Below are 9389 nucleotides of genomic sequence, written 5' to 3'. Positions count from 1 at the left end.
TCTCTTCATACGTATAGTCATCCTTCAGAAGTACATAAGTCGGTTCTATCACATGAAGCATATCTCGTAAGTAATCTCGAAGCATTGAAACATGAAAAATGTTGTGCATATGCTCCATTACCGGAGGTAGGGCCACTCGGTAGGTTACTGAATTGATTTTCTCGAAAATTTCATATGGCCCAACATATCTTGGTGCCAACTTGCTTTTCACCCCAAATTGCGTTTACCCTTTCATTGGAGTCACCTTGATAAATACGTGGTCCCCGACTTCATATTCCCTATCTCTTCTTCGAACATTGGCATAGCTTTTCTGGTGGCTTTGTGCAATTTTCAATCTTTGCTGAATCAATTTCACATTTCAATCGTTTCTTGCACAAGTTCTGGTCCCAACAATGGTTTATCACCTACCTCAGCCCAACAGATCAGAGATCGGCATTTTCTACCATACAAAGCTTCATAAGAAGCCATACCAATACTTGAATGGCAGCTGTTATTATACACAAACTCGGTCAACGGTAAGTAGGTTTCCTAACTGCCTTTAAAGTCTAGAGCACACATCCGTAATGAGTCTTCCAACGTTTGAATGGTCCATTCAGATTAACCATCTGTCTGTGGATGATAAGCACTGCTTAATCTCAACTCAGTTCCCAGAGCTTGCTGTAGACTCTGCCAGAATCTTGAAGAGAACTTAGGATCTCTGTCTAATACAATAGATACTGGTACGCCATGTAATCTTACAATTTCGTTAACATAAAAATTAGCCAACTTATCCGCATTATACAGTGATTTAACAGGTACGAAATGTGCAAATTTTGTTAAACGATCAACAATTACTCAGATAAAATCCATACCTCGAGGAGAGTGAGGTAATCCCACAATGAAGTCCATGGTAATGTGCTCCCATTTCCATTCCAGTATTGGAAGCGGCTGTAGTAAACCAACGGGTCGTTGATGTTCAGCTTTGACTTGTTGGCAATACAAACATCGAGCTACAAAATCTGCAATGCTCTTTTTCATTCCAGTCCACTACAAATTTTGTTTTAAGTCATGATACATCTTCGTATTTCCTGGATGTATGGAAAATTTGGAGTTGTGAGCTTCTGTCATGATTCGTTTCCTTAAATCAGAACAATCCGGCACACAAAGACGACTCTGAAATTTCAACACAATGTTTTCAAATACAAACCCAGGCCTTGGTTTTGAGTCAAATTCATTCACAATCTTTTTCAAGAATTCATCTTGCAGTTGTTTCTCTTTGATTTCTTTAATGATTGCAGGCTGGGCAGAGATAGCAACTGAGATCCTAACTTGTTTTCGTAATACAAATTCAATCTCATTCTTTGCCAAATTGCATAATAATTCTTTCTATTCGGGAAGCAAACATGACAAACTGGCAATGGACTTTCGGCTCAAAGTATCTGCGACTGTATTGGCTTTCCCCGGATGATACAAAATCTGTGAATCGTAGTCTTTGATTAACTCTAACCATCTCCTCTGTCTCATGTTCAATTCTTTTTGGGTAAAGAAATATTTGAGACTTTTATGGTCTGTGTATACTTCACAAGTCACACCAAACAAATAATGACGCCAAATCTTTTAAGCAAAAACCACAGCTGCCAGTTCAAGATTATGAGTCGGGTAATTCCTTTTATATGGTCAGAGTTGCCGAGAAGCATAAGCAATTACCTTTTCATTTTGCATTAATACACAACCTAAGCCTTTATAAGAAGCATCACTATAAATTTGGAACCCATCTATTTCGTTTGGCAAAGTCAAGATTGGTGTAGTTACTAATCTAGCTTTCAGCTCTTAGAAGGTGGACTCTCTTTGATCATTCCAGTCAAACGTGACATTTTTCTAGGTTAACTGGGTCAATGGCATAGCAAGTTTTGAAAAATCTTTCACAAATCTTCTATAGTAACCTGCAAATATTAGAAAACTTCTAACTTCTGACACATTTGTCGGTCTAGGCCAGTCCACAATAGCTTTAATTTTCTGTGGGTCAACAGAGATACCGTCCTTGTTGATTACATGCCGCAAAAATGCCACACTATCAAGACAGAATTCACATTTGGACAATTTTGCATGCAATTTATTTTCTCTCAGAATCTGTAAGGCAGTTTTCAAATGATTCTCGTGTTCTTCCCTGCTTTTGGAGTAAATCAATATATCATCAATAAAAACACCAATAAATTCATCTAGAAATTGTTTGAACACCCTATTCATTAAATCCATGAACGTTGCAGGTGCATTAGTTACCCCAAATGGCATTACCAAAAATTCATAGTGCCCATATCTAGTTCTGAACGTAGTCTTCTCTATGTCTTCTGTCTTGACCTTTAACTAGTGATACCCGGATCTAAGGTCAATTTTAGAAAACAACTGGGCTCCCTGAAGTTGGTCAAACAGGTCATCTATTCGGGGTAATGGATATTTGTTCTTCATGGTTACTTTATTCAACTCACGGTAATCAGTACATAGTCTCAAAGATCCATCTTTCTTTTTAACAAATAACATTGGGGCTCCCCAAGATGAGGTACTGAGACGAATGAATTTCTTATCTAAGAGTTCTTGGAGTTGAATTTTTAATTCTTTCAGTTCAGAAGTCAACATCCTATACGGAGTTTTAGAGATAGGTTGTGTTCCCGACACTATATCAATGGTAAACTCAATTTCCCTATCAATTAGGTTTCCGGGTAAGTCATTAGGAAACACATCAGGAAATTCACAAACCACAGGAATAACTTCCACACTGGTTGCAACACCCCAAAAGTCGGGAACATCAAATAATATATTAACCATTAAATACAAGGTTTATCTAAGGTTACAAGAGTAGAAAACGTCACTAATGAGTCCTTTGGATAATAACCAAGCAAGATCCCAAGAAGGTCAGAGGAGTCAAAATGGCCTCCCTTCAAAGTCCAACCACCTTAGATAGCAGAGCTACCTTTTTGACAGATCTTGACATGGTATTAACACAAGGCCTACATGAGTTGACGGGGTATAAGGATAGGTTACAAATGTTATATATATACAAATTACAAAATCATGTCTTAAATACAACATGGGATCTATCACTTACAATCTCAAAAAACGTTTGCAAACTAGTTTCTAATCTTCCTAGGGTAGCTGTACATCCTCAAATGCTTCAACTTTGCCTTCGACCGGTCTAATAGTCTTCAATACCTAGCATGAAACGCCATGAGCTTTGAATGCCTAGTAAACGCACACACACCCCGTCCCTTTTTCCCAATCCAATACACCATCACATTTATAGCAAGTAAGTAGTGAAGCATGACATTCAAGTCAATAACAACAATTTTAATAATAGAGGAAAGGAACATGTCATTTACATAGATAACAAAGGTTATAATGTTAGTGGTTAGTATTCTAGAAATCCCCCAAAGAGATTTCATCCTCCTAACCACAAGAATTGGATACCGGACTATTCAAAACTCCCCCTTTTGCTGCTTTGATGCAGAACTAACCTCGGATGCCTACTAACGGGTATATACCGCGTAGTGCCAACCGCAGGGCCTCAAAAGGAATAGCGAAAAGAAAAAGATTTTATCTCCTGAATCCAACCTTATCCTTCCAAAAAAGTTTTATCCTCCTGAATGTCCCATCCGGACCCAACCTTATCTCACCAATCAAACCATCGCAAAGAGTCTGAATACATCTGTTCCTGTCACATCCCAAACTCGCCCCTAAAAGTTTGGGCATGACCAATTCAAAATGAACATAAAATTTGGTATGTAAAACATATGGGGCCTGAACGGAAGCAATTAACAACACGGAATAACATCCATTGAGCTACCATCTATATGCCAAGATCACAAATGTACCAACAACAGTTCCAACCAAGAATAAACAGACACACATGAAACAGATATTCACATATACACATATAAATATATATATATATACAGATCCAGCCCCGCATGCGGGGCGTAGCAAAAATATTGGCAGGGAAAGTTATACATGCTTAAACACATTAAACAAAAGACTGGTGACCAAAGCTAAGGGTTGTGAAAGGAACTCCACAAAACGCAAAGACTTCACCAACTGCTTGGACACGGTGAAGTTGACAATAGGAAGCAACCGGAGCTAAGCTAAGACTAACCTCCGGGTCGGTTCCTACAGAGACAAACTTAAAACAAAGTGAGCAAGGCTCAGTGAATAATAGTACCTAGAGAATTCAATGAATAAACTTGAATTGTAATATTTATAACGTATATAAGTACAGAGGTCATATGATTAATCTCATCCTGTAAACATTTTCAGAATGGCCTTGGGCCCAATTTTCATACAGAGAGGCTTCAAGCCCAGTATCATGCAGAACGGCCTCAGGCCCAACAGATCTAACAGATTGGCCTCAGGTCCAGATATTAACAGATTGGCCTCGGGCCCAGATATTAATAGATTGGCCTCTGGCCCAGATATTAACAGATTGGCCTCTGGTCCAAATATTAACAGATTGGCCTCTAGCCTAGATATTAACAGATTGGCCTCTGGCCCACAGATAATATAGAACGGCCTCCGGCCCAGTATTAGTAAAACAGAATAATCCCAGATTCATAAGAATACCATTACACAATAGTGCACATAAATTTCCTACGGTTTATTGCAAGTCGACTTAGTTGTCTTGCGTATAACAGAATAGTAATAATAGATATTAACAGAAAGCACATGTATCATTACAGTACGCTTAATAGGGCCAAAAAAATTCACATTCTAACGGCCTCGGGCCCATCATTGGCAAAGCAGAATGATTCCAGATACGCAAAGATATCAATGTTCCATAATGCACATATGCTCCATTCATTCACCATAAATCAAAATAAAGTTAACTTGCAGGTAACAGAACATTAATATTAACTATTAACAATAAGAAAAACATACTACTACAGTACTATTACTCACAGTGATCGGCTTCCGGTAGCAATGGGACGATGTCCTCGTCTCGACCTACAAACACAGTGCACAACACATAATATGAGATTATAACCGATCCTTTACTTATTCTCTTTGATCAATTAATCACTTATCCATGGTGATCCCAAGCCCATTATTCCTTAATAAGTTATAATCTATGACTCAGAAGATAGGAGGAATCGATAGGAAAAAGCTTCAGACGAAGAAATGGTACAAACCCGGTAAATAGAAAGTGAACAGTTGTCACTAATTTCGGCATAACTATTTATGTACTTAGAATTTTGGAGTGAGACCATGACCATTGGAAACTAGACTTCTGGGGCTTAATTTTAGGGTCAAGAATGACTCAAAACGGAGTCTAGATGCAAAAGATATGCTTATTCAAAGTCACCAAGTATAAGCTGAAATAGGGTTGGCCGCACGTGCTCCCAATTGGACCGCTCGTGCGGCCCAAATCCGCTCGAGCGGAAAAATTGGCCACTCAAGCACCCAAAGAGCAGATTGAAAACCTCTTTTTATCTTCATGTTCCGCTCGTGCGGTGCCCGTGGCCGCTCGTGTGGTCTGGGCAAAATCAGACAGTCCAAAAATTCATCAATGTGTGAGTTTGCAAACTCAAATTCAAACCAAGATCTCATGTAATCTTTCTTTAAAACATGATACACCAACATATTTCAAGGGTAATTCAAGCTCAATTGCATCAACTTGTTTTGATCCCAAAATCAAAATATTAACTTCCATGAATTCAACAAGATCAAGCATCTAAATACATAAACAAGATCAAGCATGTAAAATGAAGGAATATAAGGTAATTCATCTCCATAAAGCTCAATTTAACTCAAATGGTCAAAATGATACAACATCCTTACCATTAATTCAATTACAAACCATAGCCATATATACATACAAAGATAACCTTATTCAAGTCCAAATAGGGGATTATTGTAGATGGATTAAACTTACATTGAACTCAATTATCCACAAACCCTCTCAGATTTCCCAATCTCCTCCTTCCTTGATGAACTTCTTACCTCTTTGCTCTTTCTCTCAACTTCTCTCTCTCTCAGAAGATATTTGTGTAAGGGCTTCCATGTCAAATGTTTAAAGAAACATAGATATATACAAAAGGTGAATAAAGACAAAAATCAATCAGTTTAATCATTTGAAATTAGATTTTTACAGAAAATCATATTATGATCTAAAAATCATGTTGATCTCAAATATAAAGTCAATTTCGGATTATCAAGCCTCTAAGGCTTTCAATTTCTGATCCGAACGTCACAATTGCAACAGATATTTCTCTTATTAGACAGATATGAATCTATAATCCTAAGATTCACTCAATTTAACTTAATTTCACATGGAATTTCACAGCAAGCACATAAATGCACAGAGTAAGGGACTGAAAGCATACCAGAAAACATGTACGAGGGTCGGGTTATTACAGTTCCATTCTAGGGTTTACGTGACAACCGCTTACGCAAGACTTAACCTCCAATTAGGGAGCACATCCCATCAATCCATACATAACACATTATCATTTCTTCATTATTCAAGTGATCAAAAACCCAATACCATCCCAATAAAATTTTCCGCCTGGATCAATGTTTTAAGTCAAGTTAGAACAAACTCAACAAGATTGTAATATCCACATAAGCATGAGCATCATTAAAATGAAAAAGATAAGGAACATAACCATAAAACATGAAATACCATACCAAGACATGATCATAAACTAATGTGGGGGCCGAATAATGGGGATCATAAATAAGCCGAATGGATGAACTTGGAAAGCTGGAATATAAATATAGTATTCGGCTTCGCCCCACATATTCGGCCTCCTACCCTATTCGGTCAAAAGGTCGGTTAAGTAAGGGGCTGAGTGAAAAGCAGTCTGTCGCGAAAGAGGCCGAATGCTGAATTGAAGATGGGCCCAATCCCGAGGCCCATGAAAGAAACGATATAAATAGAAGAACATCAGTCAGAAAGAGGTATGTGAGAACTATTATGCTTAACTTAGAATACAAGCAATCTTGAGTGTAGAGACTGGCTTGCCCGTTGGAGTGCTAATTCCGGCACCCCTGACCGGAGTGTTTATTCCTTTTCAGGTGACTAGCAGAGGATCACGAGCGTTCCCCAGGATCAGAAGAGTATTTCCAAACCACTTCTCCACAATTGGCGCCGTCTGTGGGAATACTCAAACACATCCATGGCGGGCGTAACAGAAGACCCTCCGATAGTCACCGATGAAACCATGCAAAGAGACGACCTCACTCCAACAACCATGCTTGGACCGGAGACTATCGCCGCAAGACGCGCTTTGAACTTCGTCTCACCCTCGACTTCGGAGCATGAGACAATGTAGGCGATCATGGAACATGCAAAGCAAAATGAACAGAGGTTGGAGAACATGATCGCTGAGAACGAACGTCTCCGTCAAGATCTGGCCTTGGAGGTAGCGAAGTCCAAACAAGCTGTACGCCTAGATCCCGAGCGACCTTCGAGAGTAGGTGGTTGATGACCCCAAACCCGACAAGACTACACTGAAAGTGACTCCGACTATTATCCCCGGAGCCCAAGAAGAAGGGGCAACCTGAAACTACCAGTTCTTCTGAAGAGAGTCCCCGTATAAGGCATAAGCGAAGAAGAAACAGTTCAGATGAAGATCAGCACGACCCCTTTGTACGACGGATTGCAAAGGCAGTGCTACCCAAGAAATTCAAAGCACCGTCCTTCACTTTGTACGACGGTAAATCAGACCCCACCGATCACATCCGCCGTTACAAGCAAGCCATGACACTGTATGCGGATGACGAGGCTTTGATGGGCAAAATATTTCCAAGCAATTTGGGACCACTAGCTGTCAGGTGGTTTTATAAACTGGAGCCAGCTTCGATTGAAAGCTTCCACCAACTCCAAAAATCTTTCAGGGCAAGGTTTATCACTAATGAGGTCCAGCCAAAGCAAGCCGATTCCCTCTGGGCAATGCAGATTCAACCAGGGAAACCCTTCGTGCCTACTCGGCGCAGTATTGGGAATGTTTCAATCTGGTAGACGATTCTTGCAATGACTCCATGGCCATCACCGCCTTCAAGATAGGGCTGCATCCCGACAGTGCCCTCCGCAGCTCTTTAACCAGACGGCTCCCCAAAACAGTTTGGTCATTGATGAAGAAAGTTGAAGAATACTGTAAAGTAGAGGATGACGCCTTGAGGCCCCGGAGTCTTCTTTCCAATGGTGGCAGCCACACATCAAAATTCTAAGTGTGCAAAAAGATATGCCTATTTTAGTGAAGACTACTTAGTTTTGATCCTAACCAGATTGATGCCTAACTTCTCCCAAATTAGTTTTCTTCTCTCCTCTCCTATTTTCTTCAACTTCAAACCTCTAAATAAGATGTTCTAAAATATTTTTCAAAGAGTTCACCTCTCTTTCACCTCTCTTTCATTTATTTTCACTTTGTCCTTGCTCGGTTTATCGAAAAGTGCAACATTTAACGAAATGCGAGCCTCAGAACGTCGTAGAGATATTTTCAAAAAAAAAAATTGATAGAGAGGTCTTTGAGGTCTAAAATAATTTTGTTCAAAAATAACTTTGGTCCAAAAATGGGGTGTAAGGTTGGGATTTGAAGCTCCTCTTGCCGAAGAAATCGAGCATTTGCACAACACAACCTTCACTGCCAAATGATCAATCAATGGTACCCAAGTCTTAAGGGCAGTCAAAAATGGGGTGTCTACACTAGTTCACCCAATCACCAACTAGCATCTACCCATTCCAATGTCGCTGGGCAATCATCTCCAGGGAAAGTGCGTTGCCTTCAAACCTTTGGTCGATCTGCCAGTCTCTCTCCAGTGATTGAAGTCGTCGACAGTGTGAGAGAGTCCCCTCAGTCCTCAGGAGAATTTTCCTTTCTAAGTTATTAGGTCTCCTCCAAAGCTTCTTCCACTCTTACTCGTATCCAGGCGCTGCATCCAGGCACCTTTATTGCCTTTAATGTTCCTGGATCCATGGTGCAGACAGCGCTACTAGAGTCACTTTCCAGTTTCATTCGTGACCTTACTACCAAGAAGATTTTGACAACTCCCAGCAAGTTCATGGAAAGTGCTGAGGCCAACCTTAGCGGCTTTGAGAAGAACGGTTTGGACCTATCGTGGATAAGGGATAGGCTTGAGGCAGCCGATGGTTTCCTTGAGCATGCAGACAATGTGGCGATGATTTCGTTCTTGAAGGAGACTATCAAGGAGTGTGAGAACACCTTAGAGTAGCATCGGTAGAACCTGGCATGGTTCAAAGAGAAAGACTCTGCATTGGTTGCCCAGCTGCCTCAAGATGTGACCCTGATGGACTCCCTCATGAAGGGTTTGATTTGATTGCCTGTGACTTTGTTATGATTTCCTCCATTTCTTTTCTTTATTTTGTTGTTTCATTGTGCCTGCAGCGCCTTTTCTTTTCTTCT

This window comes from Camellia sinensis, chromosome 11, assembly GCF_055761805.1.
Source record: "Camellia sinensis isolate YWXY chromosome 11, ASM5576180v1, whole genome shotgun sequence".
NCBI classification, from domain to species: Eukaryota; Viridiplantae; Streptophyta; class Magnoliopsida; order Ericales; family Theaceae; genus Camellia; species Camellia sinensis.
The sequence above is the reverse complement of the archived record's forward strand: the minus strand, read 5'-3'. Positions refer to the sequence as shown.